At 46.1% G+C, this 18,325-nt stretch overlaps 1 protein-coding gene across 9 annotated transcripts in view; it reads left to right on the top strand.

Annotated features, from left to right (window-relative positions):
* MYRIP (myosin VIIA and Rab interacting protein) overlaps nt 1-18,325 on the top strand; it is a 340,832-nt gene that overhangs the window by 198,038 nt on the left and 124,469 nt on the right. For 2 of the 9 annotated variants that reach the window (XM_070577186.1, XM_070577184.1), the window contains exon 1: nt 17,878-18,122. The exons of 6 other annotated variants lie outside the window; for them this stretch is intronic. The gene's annotated coding sequence lies outside the window, so the exon portion shown is untranslated. Of the gene's footprint in view, nt 1-17,793; nt 18,123-18,325 lie in introns of those variants that run through there. One more of the 9 variants, XM_070577187.1, reaches the window with a different exon arrangement.

Genomic DNA, 18,325 nt, shown 5'->3' with positions numbered 1-18,325 from the left:
AGCCACACAGTACCATCTGTCAACCACCAAAGAAATGTGGGGCCCAAAAACAAATGTACCTAAGAAGAATCAGAATTCCACTAGCACAAAAGTGGAAAAAGGAGTTGTTTTTCCTTCCTCCATTCATTCCAGGAAACTTTATTATGTCCCTGCCCATGCCAGGCTCAATGCTAGGGACTATATGGCATTAAAAGCCTAGAACAGCCAGATTCTCCCCTCAAAGCCCCAGCTCCAACACTGGGCTGGGCGCCCAGAGCTGACAGGAAGAGATGACTTCTCCCTAAGAATCTCCGTCCTCCAGGCCCTGTGAAGTGCAGGCGTACATCGGAGAATCAGTCTCCAAACACTTCTAAAGGATGATTTTACTCCAAACTGAGAAACGAGAAGATGAGTTTAAGCAGTGATCACATTGGAAGCATGTCTCAGCTAATTCGGAAGAGCAGACAATGGTCTAGAGTCCAAAGCAGTTTGCTCACCAAGAATGGCCACCAGATGGGGGTACTTAGAGCACATGCTCAGGAAGAGAGTTTCCCCTATTCGATTGGGTTTTCAGCCTTCATTCTGTACTTCAGTCTGGCAATCTGGGTCTAATTTTTTTTTTTCTGTCTTCTTTCCATGCCTAATGCTTTTTTAAAGTTTATTACTAGCAATTAATCTACAGATATTTACTAAGCACCTAATGTGTGCCAGTCACTGTGCTAGAACCTGAGGATATACTGTTGGCAAAATACACACAATTCCTGACTCACTGGGGTTTACAGGATTGTGAGAGAAAGTGACAACAGTCATATAACCACAAGAGTGCATGAATTATTTTCAAGCAGTGCCAAGGGCTGTGAAAGAGAAGCTCACAGGCGTGTGAGCACCTGTAGGAGGGAGACCTGGTCTGGGCTGGAGGTCAGGCAAGGCCTCTCCAACATTTAAGCTGAGAGCTGAAGGTTGAGTAGATGTTGACAAAGCTAAGTGGGTGGGAATGGGGAAGAGAAGTTTCCAGGTAGAGGGAACAGTATGTGCAAAGGTGGTGAGATGAATGGAAGGTTGGCCTACTTAAAGAACCCAGAGGCCCAGGTGGTTGGAGCCTGAGAAGGAGGAGAAGGGTGGGAAGAGGTGAGGACAGAGAGGGGCAAGGGCCTGGCCTGGTCCTGGTCAGTAAGTTCAGACATTTAACTCAACAGATATTTGCTGAGCATCTTCTCTGTTCAGGCCTGTTCCAGGCTCTGAGAGTTCTCCAGAACAATAAGCAGAGTCTCTGCCCTTATGTGCTAATATTCCATAGAGGAGTCTTGTCTGATGTTACTGCAGTGGCCCAGGTTAGGAGTGGGGGTGGGAAGTGCAGGGGTGAGAAGGGAATGGATTTGAGAGACAGCTCAGATGTCTTCTCCTGATGGAAACTTTCCATGGCCCCACAGGCTCCCCTGATACATGTTGTCGTAGCTCTTTAACTTTTTCTGTGCTATTACACCTCACCATTGTAACTCTACAACTGTCCAGCCATTTGCTTAGTATTTTTATCTTTCTACTCTTCTCTTGAATAAGGCTCCATGAGGCCAGGGTCCCTGACTTTTTTTAGTTCTTGCTTCGTCCCCAGCACCTGGCACAGTGCCTGGCGCTCAGTGGATACTTAGTAAATAACTGCTATTTGGAGGAATGGATTGGCTCTTGGGGGATGAGGGGGGAATCAACCATGATTCCCTTGTTCCTACTTACCCTCTGGAAAGAAGGGAAGTCCCATTTATGGAGTCAGACAGTAGTGAAGTACCATAGTTGAGGACAAGATGAAGACGACAGATTGTTTTGCCTCAAGACATGTGTTGAGCTTGAGGTGTCTTTGGAGTGACATGTCAGATGAGGAGGTGGCCAGAGAACAGGGGGCTCATAAGTGCATGGATGGTGCCCGGGACTAGAAGGAGCATACTAAAGATGAATTTTAAAGTGAGGGAATAAGAGGGCCTAGGATGACCCTTGTGGTTAAAAATTCCAAGGTCCCTCCAAAGAGTCCTGAGAACACCAATTTAAAAAATGAAAAGAAGGGTTTGATACCCAGTATAAAAGGGGGCTAGCCAATAGATAATACCCATTTCACTTTATACTTTAAAAAATGTAAATCCTTAGAAAGGTCCTAGAGAAATAAGGCCTAATTTGGACAAGGCATATTCAGCATGAAGACAATTAAGTTCAGCGTGAACAAATACAGAAGATGATGCTGTATTCATTCTTAGGACTACAAAGAGCTCTTAACGTCAAGACCAAAATCTACTGCAGAATGCCTTTAAATTTCTTGAATTCTCATTTGAGAGCAGGAATGAGAGGCCTAAAGAAGGCGAACTTTAATTCAGCATCGCCTGTTGGGAGGGCTAACACATTTGCTGTATAAGTGGGCTACTTCAGCCCGGGCTTCAGAAGCTATATCGCCATAAGGACTCCTAGGAATCCTGCCTGGGGTGTGAATTGCTCTCAGAATCATCATAAAGGCGTTGGAGGATATTATGCTGTCTGTAATTCAAAGGCAGCACTAACAGGGGAGTATTTAGGAATCTGTTGGTAAGGAAAGAATTGAAGAGGCTTGTAGTTTGCAACAGTAGATGTGAGGATATGAGCTAATTAAGAAAAGGGGATTTAATTTATTCTAAAGAATTGTGTCAGGGACCACAACTCCCCAGTCAAGTAACTTCCAGAGCCTGTCCAAATGAAACCACACAAAGACATCTGCCTTTTCCAGGGCTGTGTACCCCTCAGGCGATTTATTGAAGCTGAGGAGTGAGATTCTCACTCCAGCCTCTGGAATGAGATCCCTCCAGAGACATGTAGGAGTGGCCTTGCGAACTCAGGAAGTGCAGCAAATTCCAAATAAGCCAAATAACTGTAAAAGTTCTTTTTGGCAGCTGTGCCTCTTAGACGCAAAATCATAGGGCATGAAAAGTTTTCAGTCTTTCTAATCAATTTAGCTTGTGTCTCTAACTTTGGGAAAAATAATACACCATCCAGTAGGTAAGCTCTGTCTTGGAAATTGTATATTATCAAATAGAAGCAATTTACTTCTCACCTTTTATAAATTTCCTATGTATTAAACTTTGTCCTTTGTGTTTAAAAATTGCCTTCCAGGAACCAAAATTGGTTATATATTCTCATATAAATAAGACTTGTGTGTTTATTTATTGGATTTATTTATTTAGCATTTATGTCCCCAACTCACAATTCTGTCAACTTGCAAAAGAGAAAAGGGAAAACTTCATTTAAGCAAGGATTTGAAAGAGGGAAGGAGCCTGGCAGGGGAGGGTAAAGCAGGATGAGGGTCATGAAAGAGTGTGTCCTTTTCATGGGCAGCAGAGCTGCTGTGGCTGAAGCATAGGGTGCATTCCTGAGGGCAGGTAGGATAGTTGGTGGGTGATGTTGGGAATCTAGGAAAGTGTAGAGCAAGACAAGTTTGAAATGACGCAAAGTGTGGGGAGGTGTGGGAGTGTATTCCCATGTATGTCTTTATTGGAGAGGTAAGAATGATCCCCTCTCACCTTGCTTCCAAGGATTCGCCAAGAAGAGATTGAAAACTGCTTGGAGAGCACTCTAAGAACTTACTCAAACCTCTTCCTATTTAAGTCAGTAAGATTCTTCCTTCCCTGTGCCCCTATCGTGAAAAATAAGAGAAGCATAATTTATATAGCAAAAGCAAACAAAAAGAATAAAACAAAACTGGAACTTCCTGGTCCATGGTAGAACTAGGGCAAGAGGAGTTTCCGTTGCCTTTGTAAGACTGTGTATGTCCACAAAAGGCATGCACACAGATGTCCATAGCAACTTTATTTGTAGTAACCCCAAACTGGAAACAACTAAAAGTCTATCAGCAGGAGAACAAGTACATAAATTATGGTGTATTCACGTAATGAAATACTATATGGCAGTGAAAAATAAGGAAATATAGATACATGTAGCAGCATGGATGAACACACATGATGTTGAATCAAAGAAGCCAGACACAGATGGGCACGTACTGTATGATTCCATTTATATACAGTTCCAAAATGATCAATTTGATCTATGATGAAACAAATCAGAATAGTGATTGCCCTTGGGGGAAGGAGGGATTACTGAATGGGAGGGGACATGAGGGAGCGTCCTGGAGTGATTAAAATGTTCCATACCTTGATTAGGTGGTGGTCTTACAGAAGTATGCATATGTAAAAATTCATTGTGAGTGACACTTATGATTAGTGCACTTTATTATATGTAAGGTATACTGCCATAAAATAAACTTTTAAAAAATTAGTTAGGACATATACCCTGCCTCTGCCATGTAACAGCTGTGTGGCTACTGGCTAGTTGGCTGAGTATCTCTGAGCATCATTTTCCTTATCTGAGAAATGGTGGTTAATGATACTGGATTCATAATGTTAACGATTAGAGGAAGGATGAATTTTGCCCACCATGGTGTCTGTCACATGGTTAGGAGGCTCCCAATGACAAGAACTTTCATTTCTTTCATTATAATGGTCTGTAGTCCAGAGCCCCTGGCTCTGATGGCACAGCTGGGAAGTCATGCTGAGTCCCTGCAGGTGTGCCAGAAGATAGCATTTCCTGTGACAAGGACATCGCTTCTGATCATACTCATAAAAGTATTCCAGCCACACTTTTTATTGTAGTAGAGCATTTTCTAAGCATAAGTGGAGAAAATTAGGAACTGCTAGATGAGGCTTGTGGGTGATACTCGAGTGAAATGAAAACCAGATAAATTCACTGGCTGATTTTGAGGAGAAAAAAAGGTCATTCTCTGAGAATCATGCTAGCGTGTGTCATTGAAAACACACAACTTGGAAAATCAGACACATCCAGATACATTCCAAGACACGTCATAATTAAACTTGTAAAAACTAAAGAAAGAGAAAAAATCTTGAAAGCAGCCAAAGAGATACAATACATTCTTAAAGCAGAAGATCAATTCAGGTAATGGCAGATTTCTTATATAAAACCGTGGAGGCCAGAAGGAAGTGGCACAACATTTTTCAAGTGCTGAAAGAAAAGCGCCGTCAACTGCAAAGTCTATATCTGGGCAAATTATCCTTCAGAAATGAAGGGGAAATCAAGAGATTCTCAGAAAAAGGAAAACTAAAAGAATTTGTAGTTGGCAAATAGATCCCTAAAGACTGGCTAAAGGAATTCTTCAAACAGAAAGGCAACAATAAAAGAAGGAATCTTGGAGCATCAGGAAGAAGCAGGAATGCAAAGAACTGAAATGTGGGTACACACGATAGACCATCTTTATAAATCATATACAATGACGGAAACAAAAACACGTGACACCATCTGATACTCAAAACAATGATATTTGAAAGTGGGAAAGGCAAATGACCTAAATGAAAATAAGGTTTCCACACTTCATCTGAAAGTGTTAACACCAGTAGACTGTGATAAGAAACATACCCAGAGCCACTGCCGCAAAAACTATACAAAGAGATACGCTAAAAAACCCTGTAATAAATCAAGGTAGAATCCTAGAGGTAACTCACAAGAAAGCAGGAAAGGAGAGAGAAACTAACAATAACCAAAAGAAACAATGGCCGAAGAAAGTGCTGAAGTTTGCAAAATCTGGGGAAATTGTCTTCCTGCATTCTTGGAAAGTTCTACGTCCTCACAGCAGAGCCCCAGTACAGATTCCAAGACAATAACTTCTCACCCTCTGGAAGGTCCACTCTAACCAGTGTGTCCCACAACAACCCAGAGAGAATGGATGTGGTTCTGTAAGTGACCTGAACTACTCTTAACTTGGCAGCCACCTTAAAACAAAGTTAAAGAGCTTGCTTTTCACTATGTGGGGGCTGCCTTTTGAAGGATGAAAAGATTTTGTGGTGGTAGGGATTTCCCACCTTGAGCAGGACCTCCCCAGCATGGAAAGGGGCTGCAGCTCAACCCACAGCAGGGTCCTGTTCACCAGGGGTGGGGATGGGAGGCTGGGAGAAGGAGCTGCAGGGCCCGCCCCAACAGGTCACCAGGGTGGGACCTGCTGCTGTGGGCCAGGTGCCAGGACAGGGCAGTGTGAACCGGCTCCCCTGGCCATTCAGAAGCCTGTCCCCTGCCTCACACTCAGAGTGCCAGCCCTGCCATCAGACACCCCTGGCTTGGGCCCTTCCTAGCTCTCTGCCCCTCAGTCCAGTATTCATCAAACAGAACTGACGCTGCTTTGGGGAAGTGCTGGGAGAGATAAATGAGGCAGCCCTGAGCTACTGCAGTAGCCTCCAGTGCATGCTCCCCAAGGCCAGGTGCAGAGAAGAGACTTGGACAGCTGTGGCCCCTGGGAGGCTCAATCCAGAAGGAAGAAGGTAACAGCCACTGAATCTCAGGGTGGACACTGAGGTTGGTTGGCATTCAGAGCTCTAGGGTGGGGACAAGGGAAGCCAGGCCCTGTGCCCTGAGCCCAGGATGAAACTGGGGGCAGCCAGGGAATTCATAATGTATACAGGCATTACCAGTGAACTCACCCTGGGCCATCGCTACGTGGCTGGAAACAGAACCATGGCAACTAGTGCTGGACGCACAGGGGCATGATGGTCCCCACACAGGGAGGCCCCAGGAGGGAAGCAGGGCAGGTGACCCAGTGTGGTCATGAGGGGGAAGCGATGTGGCCCAGTTGGCTTGGGTTCTAACACCGGCCCCATCTGTCCTTGGGCAAGGTTCCAAAGCCCCACTTTCCTCCTCCATCGGATGAGGGTGCTAACAGTCCCAGCCTCACAGCGCTATGGACGTGAGTCAGAGAGGCACCTGCCAGGGCTGAGCCCAGCAGCTAGCTCATAGTAAACACCAATAGCTGTTATTATTACTGTTGTTATTGTGGCTGTCACTGGGGAGTGAGCCAGACAAGTAGATCATAGCACCAAGAGTACAAACTGAAATGTGTGCTTCAAGAAGGGAGTGTGTTATGAGACTCCAGATTTTAGTTCTGTTACAGAGAGCATTTGTCCAGCGTGAATGTGTCAGGTTAAAAAGCTGAAGGGAGAGGGCTGGCCTGGGGTCAGTGGTTTCCTGGTAAATATTTAACAACCAGCTCTCTAAGTATAAAGAAAAGTTTGATTTGAAGCATTTGCCAATTTCCATAGTGTAAGTATTCCCACCATATATGTTTTTAAGCTACCAACATGTCATCGCTGAACACAGTGCTGGGGAGAGATGCTCACAGTCAGCTCTCCTGAGCCAGCACAAGCCTGACCCAGCATACCACTGCCTGGGGTGCAGCAGGGTGTTTCCAAGAACAACAGGAAGAGACTCCTGCCCTCCAGGATCTCAGGTCTAATATGGAAGACAGGAAAGCCCCAACCATAACCTTACATAGTTTGTGTTGGTGCTGGGAGAGCACCCAGAGGCAGTGGAGAGGCCCTGAGGTGTGAGCCAGGAAACCGAAGAGCATCCTGGGGTCGGAGCCTGTTCAGCAACAGATGAGATAGGCTGGGCTGGGCTGGGAGGGAGTATAGGGCCCTGCCCAACATGGCCTTCTCAGCCCTGTTAAGGAGAATAAAGAACAGCCATCAGGTGCAGAGGTGTGACACACTCAGATTCATGTTTTAGGAGGATGCCTCTCAGTGCTGTGTGTAGAAGGGCTCAACTGGAGGCAGGAAGACAGGACAAGGCTGTTGCAGTCATCTCTGGCAGGGATTGGGGCCTGGACTTGGTGGTGGGCATGAGAATGGAAAGACACAGATAGATTTGACAAAGATCTAGGCATGTGGGCAGCAAGGGAGTGGGGAGGAGTCAGGAGTGCTGCTCTGACTTCAGCTTGGCCCCTGGATGGATGCTGGAGTCGTTCCCAAGGAGACAACCCAGGAGGAGCAGTAGCTCACAGGGAGGGTGATGTGTGAGTGTGGACCTCTCATCCCCCCAGCATAGATGCCCAATGGGACTGGGAGAGAGAGCCAGACAGGGAGTGTAGAACAAATGGTAGCCATCAACATCTGAATGCCTAAATCCCAAACTGGACCCCAGGTCATTAAGAAGAATTAGCCATTTCTAATTTCACACTTAAATTTAAGAAGCATTTTTGCTTGGATTATGTAGTTTTAACCTCTCAGGCATTCATAAGGTATGTGGAGCCAATATTTCAATTTTGTGGTTGAAGAAATTGATGCTTGCACAGGTTGTTATAACATCATCCTTTCTCACTGATAGCCCTCAAAAGCCATCTTTGAGCTTAGTAGCTTTCCATGCAGGTTCTTAAGACTCCAAGATGCTCTCCTGGGCATGAGACAGGGATGTGTTCACATAGCAGGAAAATTTTGGTCCTAGACACAGTTGGAATATGCCAAAATGCAAGAAGTGATTATTTGACTTTGTGGCTCAAAAAGAATCAATTCAAACAAGACCAAAAACAAACAAACTAAACTAAAAAAGGCCATGAGAATTTACAGAATGTTTTCCAAGTTTCTCGGAAATGTAATCATCATCATAGAGCCTTTGTACATTAGTTCTGAGGGAGATGCCTCTCTTTGTTGGATGTTTCTGGGCTTATTGTATATAATGGCCTTGGCAATGGATTGTTTATGCAGAATTGCATTTGCTTCCCTAAAAGCCACTTTCTATAGATTTGTTTTCTTCTATAAAATTATATACAAGATCTTCAGGCCAAGATATGTGTGGATGTGTGAGAGCCTGTGAATCTATTTCAATGGCACAAGGTCAAGGAAAGTCACTTCCTATACTGCGTGCACCTCTAATAAAATATATATATAAAAGTGCTTCTCTCCATCCTTTTATATTTGACTTTGGAACAATCTCTCTCAAGAGTTTATTAATAAGTACCCAATATGGTGTTACTAGATGCTGAAAAACACTCCATGAATACTTGTTGCATCCACAATTTCACCAAGAAAAATCAATATATTTAGTTTTATTTCTAGTCAGACTTTTTTCTTGCTTGGTGAGCTTTGAGACCTTGTGCAAAATCCCTGACCTTTCTGGGCCTCCCCTGTGAAGATAACTATGATCAGGGCCCCCTGTGACACATTCCTCAGAGCGCTTGGGGGCTGGCTAGTGAGGAGTTGGAACAATGTTTTGTGCTGAAATTTGCCGATGTTGTGAAGGGTGGTGATTGTGTTCAGACAACACCATACACATGGACTTAGAGGGCAGTGTAACTCCCCAAGATGGTTGAAGAAAAGAGGAAGAGAAGGGGCAGCAGAGCAGTTTGCCTTTGCATGTAGCACGTACTCACCCGGCATGAGGCTAAAATCTGGGGCGAGAGCCCTTTCTCCTTGTTGACCAGCCGAACTTTCTCCTGTCACCATTTCTGCTGAAGGATGGTTTCTAGTCTCCAAGACAGCTGTAAGTGTTCCAGGATAGAGTTTCACTTTTAGGAAAGGAAAACCTAATTCAGCTGACCAACTTTATTCATTTTTAACTCATTGTCTATCAAACCGGCTGGCTTATGCACTTCTTTGCCCAGAGCCATTTCAGAAATGTCTTTCAGGAATAAAAGGCTGTAAGGTGACACCTTATGTGGCTCTTGCATCTGTGCCTTTCTTTCCTAGTGCCCACTTCCTATGTGTATATCTATGGAAGACATACAGTGTTGAGCTGTATTCTAGTGGGGTGGGGCTAGGGAGCATTCAGTAGGTGCCACATAAAAGCTCCGTCCTGAGACACTCAAGTGGAGCAGAGGTGGGTGCTCAGGAAGCAGTGAAGGGGATTCTTTCAGTCGTGGTTTCTCAGGTGTAGACTTCAGGAAGACCATATGAGTGCTTCCAGGTAAGCTGGTGCACGTGGCGCCTGCCCTGTGGACTGGCGCTCCTCAGCAGGAAGCAGGTCTGTGCCCATCAAGGAGCTGATCCAGACGAAGTTCCCCTCTGTGTTCACCTCTCTCTTGTGGCTCTGGAGCCTCCATCCCAGTCTTGGTTAGGCCCTCTGGCCTGGTGTCCCAGAGATCTCCCCAGCTGGGCCACTGAAGGGGGTCAGCAACTCACGGAGAGACCATTAGGTTGAGACCACAGAGTTTGGGCTTCTTGATCCAGATGCTCCAACCTGGGAAAACCTTTCCTTCCGGGGCCAACCACTTTTTTTAAATTAAAAAATGTGGTATTTCCCTGCAACAATAGTTTTAATGGCCGTGTGACAAATCAAGGACAACCCAGACCTCCCATGTTTGATTTAAATCACTAGACATACATTTTAGCAGACAATTGCTAAGTATATTCGTAGTGAGCTTAGACTTTGTCTGAGAAAATAGACAAGAATGGTTTCATGAGTATTAGCATCATGGCATGGGGCATCTTACTTGTCACTTCTAATTCTCACATTTTATAACATGCTTGATCTACAAATTGGACTGCAGGATTCTTGTCCGAGCTGCATCAAGGACTGGGGAGAGTAGAGGGAATTTAAACTAGATAAAGGCTCTGTCTTGATGGTTTCCTCCTCTTCCCAGAACCTCCCAGAAGGAACATTTCATGCTAACATTGCCCAGGGAAGCCTTCACTTTCCTCTCTCACCCCCGTAACGGTGCCAAGGATTAAAATTGCATAGAAAGCGATGACATTGCAAAGAGACACACTGGAATCCATTTCAGAAGCTATAAATTGCTCATCTGAGGCTCTGTAAGCCTGGAAATGGACTCTGCTCTCACCGTGTCTTTTCCGCCGAGTGTGTTTACATTCCTTTCCCCGGACCTGCGAGTCTATGCTCCCTGAGGACAGGGGCCATCACCACTGTGTGACTGCAAAGGGGATGCTCCTAGAGCTCCAGGTCTCCTTCCCTTGAGGTTTTGAAACCACCACTAACTCTTGACTCAGAGACCCTGCCTGAGGTCTTTGCTGCCTTTTCATGGTCAGCACCCCAAATCCCCCAAAGATATCTTCCCCAGATGCTCTCACCCCTCCTGGGTTCTCTCTCCATTTCCCCTTGATCACAGCCAGCTGCCAGGAAAGACTGTGAAAGGTATTCACCCCACACTGTAAGGGATGGGTATGTCTCCCCAAATCCTGATCCCAGGTGAATTTTACTTTCACAGGCAAATCCTTAAGCTAACTAGGTGTATTCTAGAAGATTCGGGACTTTATCCTGGGATGGTTTCAGCAGTGCCTGGGGCTGTCTTGTCACATGTGGCTCAGGTTGGTGACTCAAAGAAAAGAAGAAGAAAACTGAAAGTCATGACACACTTGCTGAGCATAAGGCATGTTGTGTATGTTAACTCACCAAACCCTCAAAAAGCCTGCAAGGTGAGTATTATCCTCATTTTACAGAGTGGGAGACAGGCTCAGAGAGGTTAGTAATCTGCTCAAAGTCACTCAGCTAATAAGGCACTGAGCCTGGGTTTAGAACCCAGTCTATTTGACTCTGAAACTTGCCATCCTTCCATTGTCTCACTCTGCTTACCTGGGGGCACGAGGCCACCATCACCAGTTTTCAGAGGTGAGTCTATCTCAGATGCTCCCACCCCAGGAAGTTTAGTCTACTAGTGGGCTTCCTGTCCCGGGAGGTCTGGACCCTTTGGTAAATCACAGCCTTGTAGTTAGTGACCGCTGCCTGCCATGGAGCTGAGGCCTAGGCCTGCTACCTCTGGCCTTCTGAGGGGACTGGAAGGTCTGCCATCCCCCGCTAGCAGCTCCTGCCCCAGCACCAGGATAACGGTGTGCCTTTACCTCTGCAGCTCAGCATTGCTCAGACACAGAGGTGAGATGCCCCAAGCTGTCCCAGTTTGCATCTCTCCTAATCTCTGTTCTTAGCCTCGCTGACACAACACCTTTGCGACTGCATGCAAAACCAGCAACAACAATTTGCTTCAAACTCCTAATTACCCAGAGGCAACCCATCCATGTTTTCTTTTGCTCCTAAGATAAGGACAAAACTCCTCAAGGTCCAGCAAAGGCCACAGGGTTGATCCCACCTGCTCTTCCACCTCTCTCTCTGTCTCTCACTCCCCCCAACCCTGTCCCTCTCTCTGTCTCTCTCTCTCCCTCTCTCTGTCTCTCTCTGTCTCTCTCTCTGTCTCTCTCTCTCTCTCTCTCTCTCTCTCTCTCTGTCGTCAGACTCAGAAGGGGGTGTCTCTCTCCGTCCTTCTGACTCCCCCATTTCCAACTCCACAAGTCCTTTTCACCTGGTGTTTCCTCCGTCTGGAATGCTGCCCCCTCCCTCCCTCTTCACATGTTCAGTTCTTATTCTGCTTTCAGACGTCCGCTCCATAGCCACAATCCCCTTGTCACAGATTGTCATCAAGCAAGTCTGCATTCATTTGATGTTTACCCCACTGGATTATAAGCTCCCTCCCTGTTTTTGCCCACCATGTTGTCCACAGTTTCTGGCACATAATCAATGCTTAACAAATACATCTTGAGTGGCTGATTACTCATTTCATTCTTAGAACAATCCTAAGAGGTAAGACTGCCCCTTTTGCAGATGAATAAATGGAGACTTAGAGAGATTGCATTGAGATTTAAGGCTCAGTTCTTCTGTCTCTCAAGCTGGTGTTTGTTACCCAATGACAGCTCTATGCCCTGGCTCTTCAGTCCCCCATTGGTGTCCCTATCTTGGCTTCTGGATTAAGGCTGTCCAGCTCCTCCTCTTTGTAGCACATGGATATCTGTTGCTGGCATGTTGGCTGTTCGTTCAGGCATCTCCCTCCCTGGTGACTGTAAGTCCCCCAGGGGCAGGAGCCTTGTATTTAGTCACCTCCTCCCCCAGCACATGTCACTATACCTGCCCAGCACATTGTGGGTTCTCAGTAGGAGTTTGGGAATCCCATTCACCTCTGTTTCAGCTAGGCCTCTATGGATCACCAGTGATGGAAAATCCAACCTGACCTGGCTTTAAAAAAAGGGAATGTATTAGCTTGTGTAATTGAAGAAGTTCAAGGGTAGTCTGGCTTCAGGTTCTGCTGGATTCAGAGTTCAAACTGTACCTTCAGGACTCGGTTTCTTCCCTTTCCATTGCTTTCTGCTGATGGGCTGCAGTTTCAAACTTCTCACAATAGCAAGATGACAGCCAGAGCTCCAGCCCCTCCCTTCTCTCAATGACACATCTTTAGAAGCCACTCCACTCCCAGGGCTGCACGAAAGTCCTAGGCATGGCTCACATTGACTTGATTTGGGGTCATCTATCCCTCCCTGACCTACTCACTGTGGCTGGGAGGAGGGAAAGACACCTGATGAAAGCAAAACCCACTCTTGGAGCTGAGAGTCAGGTCAACTCCACCAAAGAGTGCGAGCGGGGAGTGGGGAGAGGAGGTTTCCCAAACATTGGGGTACTGTTTTACCAGGAAGTGGATTAATGGATGCTAGGCCCTGAAAGCAAGATTTCCACTACAACCTCTTTTTACAGTTTCCCAAACTGACCTCACACCTCCTGCAAACTTGACTAGTCCAGCGCTGTTACTGTCCTTTGCAAGGATAGAGCCTGACTCCCCCTTCCTCACATCCCTTCCGGGAAGACTTCACCAGACTTGGAGCTGTAAACAGATCCTGGCATCCTCCCTCGCTGAGCAGGGAGGGTGAGTCAGCTTCCAGCTGCTGCCTGCATGGCTGTGCTGCTCTGAGAAACCCCAGCTAATGTGAGACCACCGGTCTCCTGAGTGAGGACCACTCCATCCAGCTTAGAGCCAGACGTTCAGATACCCAGAGGCAGAGGCCCTGACTGGAGGGGCAGGACCCTGAGGGCCTCCTGATCCTCTGCCTTCAGACTCGGGGAATCCAGCCTGGCTCTTCAGAGTCAGCCAGAAGGGAGAATTCCCCAAAGCCTCTGACAGTGCTTCTCTGGGGAGCTCAGGGAGCTTTTTGAGAAATGTGTAGGCAGAGGCTGTGTAACAATCCAGCCACTGGGTACAGCTGCCACACACACAGAAGCAACACACACACACTCACAAACACATAGACATGTACTTACACATACACACACACCCCACAAATACTATCTCCCCGCCTCCCGCTCTTCCTTGCTCTCTCTTCCCCCTTTCCTTTTTTACTCTCACATACTCACAATATGCTCTTACGCAATGTTTTTCTTACATACTCCACAGTCCCTCTTTTCCCTCCTCCCTCTCTCTCCCCATCCTTCTTTCTCTCACACACATATACATGATATACCTAGTGTTTCTCTCTCTGGTTCTCTCACACATGCACACTCCTCCTTCTCTCTCACACACATAGAAGCTGTACAACATAACACCTCACCCCTCCCTCCCTCTTCCCCACTCCCCCAACATACACGCCCCAACCCCCCCGCCAAACCCTGAGCCCTCAGACCATATCTGTGACCACTGACCCTTCAATGGTTGGCCTCTATGAGTTTTCTCAGGTCATTCCACCTCTGGATACATCCTGAATGGCAGTCAAATCCTAAACTTATGTCCCATCTTCAAAGATTGGACTCACGCTCTCAAGTAGTGCCTCAGATAAGAAAACTACGGTTAGAGAAGGGAAGTGATCTGAGTACACAGCCACTATAGGTGAGAGGTGGGGATGGAACCCAGCTCTTTGGACCCCTGGGCTAGTGTTTTTAATGACTCTCTTCTGATTTAAAGTTCATCTCCATGTCCTGAATCCTCACTGTATGATGGGGGAGACACTGTGAGGATGAAGTCATATTTAGCATATGACAAAGGTGGCATGATAAACTGATAGGGAGATCTCTGAAAATGGTTTTGAGTCCATCAGTTTAACTCCCATCCAACAAAACCCTCATCTAAGAGACCAAAGAAATAAAAGGTGGTTTTTAATGGGTTTATGTCAGCTTTGGCCACAGGGGTGACCATCCCAGGCCAGATTTTCTGCATGATTTCATGCCAGGGGCTGCAGAGAGGGTGTCTGGACCAGCCTCAGAGGAGCTGCTGTGACAGCAGGGTGGAAAGTGGGGTTCAGTCCAGCAGATTCTCCCAGAGCTCCCCTCTCAGAGCAGTGGAGCTGAGAGCACAGGCAAGGATGAAGCATTGGGCAAAGGCATCAACATCTTTGAAAAGATGAAAACTTCCTTTGCCAGGCAAAATGACAACTGTAAGAAAAATTTGGGCATTTTGAGATGCAGCATCTGTGCTTCTTGGCAAAGCCCCTGGTTTAGTGTTTGGGTGAGGCAGTACACTCCGCCCATCGTCCTAACTCCTTGCTTTCTGCATGAGTGTGCCTTGATATCAGTGGGCCTGCCAACCCCCGGAAAAAAGGCTCATCTGTTGCCATGGAGGCTTTCAACTTTTTCAGAGGCTGGGCCTTGAATCTCTGCCTTTGCAAAGAGATTCCACTACCAGCAACAAAAAAGCTTATGGAAATGGGAAATTAGTTTTCTGTATAAAAGCTGACATTATTGAGAGCTTATTCTATACTGAATTACTCTTCTAAACACTCAGTTACCCTCATAACAACTCCCTAAAGGTTTACTGCACCCATTTTACACATGCAGAAACTAAGGAACTTGCCTAGGGTCTCACAGCTTGGAATTGGAGGAGTCAGGATTTGCACCCAGGCAGGCTGGCTCCATGCATGGCACTCGTACCCCATGTATTATCATGCTCTCAAAAAGTGAGAAATCTGCAGACTTTCTAAAGGATGAATTCTGGGGTGCTTAGTTGGATCCTGGTCAGTGGTTTCAATTTTGGTGACAAAAAAAAGTCCCCCTCTAAAAGCAATTTATTCAAAGCTTCTCTTGAGAGATATTTTTGGCTCTATACAGATGGAGTAGATCTTTCTATTCAAAGCCCTTACATCCACCATGGGGGATAATGCTGAAATAAAATACTCTCCCCTCAACCTACACACCAAGATCTTTGGCCAGGCTCCGCTCTGAAGGTGGGGACTGGTGGCAAATGTGCACGATTCCCATCCCTGAAGGAAGTGTCCCCCAGCATGGCACCTGGAGCTCACAGCCTCCGGAGTTTTCTTTGTAGGCAGAAACCTGCAGGGGCCTGGGAACGTTGCAGAAGCAGTTTGGAGATCCCGTCTGCTCAAACTTGCACGCTGGAAAGGGGACTCGTGATCCTCTGTTGACAGCATGGACAACAGGGCTGGTGCAGACCTTGCAAAAGACGAGCTCAGTGACTTAAGGAGAACAGAAATGCTGCTAGAGGAATTCAGCCAGGAGATTGTTAGAGAATTCTGCTGTTCCTTTCGAAGCAACCGTGGAAACTCTGATCCGAGTTTATTACTGCACTCCCTTGTAAGTCAGAGTTGGCCAGCACTGTCACCACCAAAATGAAAATTCTTAATAAATTGGCAGGTCAGCTGCCTTGCATTTGGCTCTGTCAGAGACCACTCCATGATTTATACTTATTTTTCTAGTCAAGCCACAGCAACAGCATTTTTTTGAGATTTATATTTGAACAGAAGTACATTAACTTCATGTTTGATTTGCGGAATATAAATTTGTTTTCATTTTTGTAAGAAGTGGCTGTTGATTTCTGCATGAAAATGAGTGGATGATGCATGCGCCTTTTCAAAGTTTGTGTTTATATCCTGCACGTGTGAAGAAAACTTATTTCTAATGCAATACATTCCATAAAAGTGTAAGCAGAGTTTTGCACATATGCATTTGTCTGGAATAAAAGGACCCCTCGGCAGAGGATGCAGTTAATTGGCAGTGGACAAAAAAGAATCCATTTTTCTTCCTTTCCTGCTTAACACCCTCAGTGTATCTGTAGGTCCTTTCCTCAGTAAGTGCTATGTAAACAGTGGTGCGCTGTAAGCAGAGTACCCTGGGTCATCATAAATATTCTGAATCATGCACACATACTCACACACAGACAGGAGCTAGTGTGATGACTTGCAGAATATTCTATCTACCACTTCACAATAAAGGGGTATGCACACTCTTCACAATCCTGCCCAGATCCTTTAGAGAGAAGCTTCCCCAAGTCTTTCCTGTCAAATGTTCTGCTCCCTTCTCTTTGTGTGTGTGTGTGTGTGTGCGCGTGAGAGAGAGAGAGAGAGCAGGAGTCACGAGTCAAGAACTCACGGTTTCTTCAGTGCCAGAATGCAATCTTATTTGAAAAATCTACTCTGGTTTTGGACAGAGAACAGATTGGCCCAGCTGAGAGCTGGCATTTGGAATCGCACCGAGCAGTTAGGCAGCTTTTCTTGTAGAACTTTTTTTTCTGGTGACCGCCCGAATTTGTCGTGCCTGCACAGAAGGGAGGGGCACTCACAGCAGAACAGGAGGGACATGCAGGGGCACATGTCAAGCAAGTGCCCGGGGTTACAAATAAGTGTTCTGTGACAGCTCCTTCATGATTTGTGTGGTCTGAGAAAAACATTATCCGTGCTTATTTTTAAGAGTACTTTACAGATGAGGTGCTGCTAATATTTGAGCACTAAAATATGCAAAAGTGTGGTAATTTGGTGCACTGCGAGCTTGATCTCTTTTGAGCTTTTCGACACGGTTGGGCATGGGGATGATGCCCATTGTACAAATGAGGACACTGAGGCTTACAGAAGCAAAATAATTTGCCTTTGGCCACAGCTAGCAGGCAGTCATGTCCACTCCGTCACACTGTAACGGTCTTTACACACACACTGGAGTCAACATGAATTGGGTAAAATATGTGCACACACCCTCGGGCACCACGGGGAAGTGTGCCTGCTTGCACTACCCGAAAAGATGCTCTGAGATTTCTCTTCCCCTCTGTCCAGTCTCCCGCTGCCGTGGGAAGCATGTTTGTGTTGAGAGCATTTAGCAAGGCAAACACATGTGATGGTCTGCCTGATGAGAAAGCACAAGATGAAACCACGTCTTCGGTTTTTCCGTATCACAGAATCTTGAATTTGCAAACAAGAAAGTAGAAAAATACATGTAAAAATTCACGTGACATTTCCTCCACAAAGTTTTATTAAACTGGGCAGCTTTAAACGAGCTTTGGTCCCTCTGCCTCCCCGTCGCACACGTGTTGATGGGTTTTTCTCGGCTTGGCTGCCTGAGACTTCACAGCTCTCTGTCACCTCCCTTCTGAAGCTGGTAATAGAAACAGATGATGGCACTGTGCTGTTCCTTCACTCCAAGATTGCTCTCCGCCCGGAGCCCCGTGTCTTCCTAGGAAGGATTCCTGGGCTTTTCTGGCCATGAAGACAAAGAGTGAAGATTTGGGGGCTCCATTGCCTGTGTCCTGGCATTCAGTTCTCTCTTGAGACACTTGAACTAGATCTGGGTAGAAGAACTTGGCAGAAAGAAAACCACTGCTTCCGGTAATTTTCATAATTAAGCAATGTTGACTTGTCCTTTATTTCACAGTTTACTACTATTGATTATTTACTATAATCTTTATTATAGGCTGCCTGGTTGTTGTCACTGATGTTTTCCAACAGAACTGGCTCATTTGTTTCCTATTTGGTGCATAAATTTTCAGCATTTTGCGTATGAATATCTGTGCAAATGTTAAGAAATGGAT

This window comes from Equus przewalskii, chromosome 15 (assembly GCF_037783145.1).
Source record: "Equus przewalskii isolate Varuska chromosome 15, EquPr2, whole genome shotgun sequence".
Classification (NCBI taxonomy): domain Eukaryota; kingdom Metazoa; phylum Chordata; class Mammalia; order Perissodactyla; family Equidae; genus Equus; species Equus przewalskii.
This window is presented reverse-complemented; position numbering and strand designations above follow the sequence as displayed.